Raw genomic sequence first — 2,189 nt, 5'->3', positions numbered from 1 at the left:
ATATTGATATATGTTGATATTTGAATTGGCATTAAGTAGCAGGATGTTTGCGTTAATGGTACAAAAATGATCACAGATATACAGCCAATGTTATTTTTGGTTTTAAGCTTAATAAGACTTTTACCAAAAATTAGTATTTATAAACTAATTGCATATCCAATAATATAATACATCAAAAATCAGCCGACATTTTCAATAAACGACATGACATATGTATATGCTGATGTTTAACAAATTCTGTTTTAACTTTTTATATACTTTTCATGAATTTTAAGTTTTGATTAAACTACTTCAAAGTTAAAGTTTTATAATTTACTGGCACTGACAATGTTACAAAAATTTTTTATTATTTAATTATACTTTTACCGATCATATCTAAGTACAGTATTAAAGACTTTACACTAGTCTAGTTTTTTGTATTGTATTTTGTATTATGGAATTGGTTCGACTTTCAGAGATTACTTAGAATATTTCTTCTAATAATTTTTAGTTTATTCTTATAAGTCGTTTACATTTAACGACTGGCTATTAATTTTCTAAATTTAAATAACGTTTCAAATCACTATTTTTTTTCTCTTTAAATTAAGTCACATAAAGTTTCCATAAGTAAAAACTGTTTTTAAGTATACATCTATTAATCAACATCATAAACTAATTGTATTACATCAACACTCTGCTGTGAAGGTCAACACAATTTTATTAAGGCGCGTATCCTTAATAAACAACATTGCATGTATACTTCAAGGATTAAACTAAGTTAATCATATGGATAAAATTTGAATTTACTTTTAAATTAATTTTAAAACAAGAAATCTCAAACAAGTAACCAAGTAAATTTTATAATTGACTTGTTTACATCAAATAAGAAGTCACAAAAACATTAAATTGAGTATAAAACAATCATTTCCTTCTCCATAATTCTTATCACTTAGAAAAGTTTGTAAATATTTGTGTGAATAATTAGAGAACAACTAACTGAAAAGCAGAGTATAATAAGATATATATTGCATGAATTAATTTGAATTAATCCATATTAGAGACAATGTCTCCGACATATTACAGTTGCAGTGACATATGCAACATATTATCCCTGATAAATTTAGTAATAAATTTATAATGAAGTTTTTCGAACAGTAATGAACTACAACAACAAAAATTAATTTCATATTATTTTAATTAATTGAAATTTTAGGTGACCATATAGCTGTTTCGAGAGTTTTGCCAAATACACATCATCATTGCTTTTGGAATTATTTCTTATATATTATTTTTCGTAAATAATTTTTTGAGACTGCAAGTACCAGCAATCGAACTCGTGTTTGCCAAATTTAAAGCTCAGAGTCAGCACACCTTAACCAACTGCAGAGGGAGAAAAAATCGTTGCATTTTTATGTTCACTATTTCTGAGATAAATGAAGTAGAATCTATGAAAAAGAGAGCCATATACGGAGTGTCTCAAAGCCTATGCCACCATCAGTATAAGTTTTGCATCTATTTATTTCTTTATCCCGTTTTTACACCGTAATAGTGTATTGTATGGTATAGTAGTGGTTATAGTTATCCTATGACTATCGCAATATTGCTATTTCATAATAATAGAACTGTTCCATCAGCGAATATAACTATGATGTTTTCTTATGTGGATGAAGTAGTTATATCAGCTTTGTATAAGAGACATAAAAGATATCTTAGGACATTGTCTTGCTATAAACCACGTTTCATTGTTTAAAATTGAGTGCATTCAGTATTCACTGCTGTAATTGAATATAAATTCATAGTAGTTTTTTAAAAGCTGATATATCAGTTTGTGCAACAATCTTTTATACCGTACGCTGTAAAATGTTTTTACATTATCTAAATACATATTTTTGTAAGCATGATTCTTTCAATTTCAGATGAAGTTTTTATTGCCACTTGGTGTATTTGTATAATTCTGCAATATTTTCGTCTAAATCCAAAATAATGAAACCAAGTTTCTTGACACATCTATTTTTAGCAAGTAATATGTAAGTAAGTAAGAAGTGGGATATATCAGGCATGATATGTCTTTAAATTGCGCGGTTTGGGTACAACAACTTTCCATGCGACTTTAAGTATGGCAGAATCAAAATTAGATGTCAAAATTCAGTATTCATTGAATTAGTAGAAATAATAAAATGAAATATATTTCTTAAATATTGTTTTCGAAG

The sequence above is a fragment of the Teleopsis dalmanni genome, chromosome 2 (genome assembly GCF_002237135.1).
Source record: "Teleopsis dalmanni isolate 2A chromosome 2, ASM223713v2, whole genome shotgun sequence".
NCBI lineage: Eukaryota > Metazoa > Arthropoda > Insecta > Diptera > Diopsidae > Teleopsis > Teleopsis dalmanni.
This window is presented reverse-complemented; position numbering follows the sequence as displayed.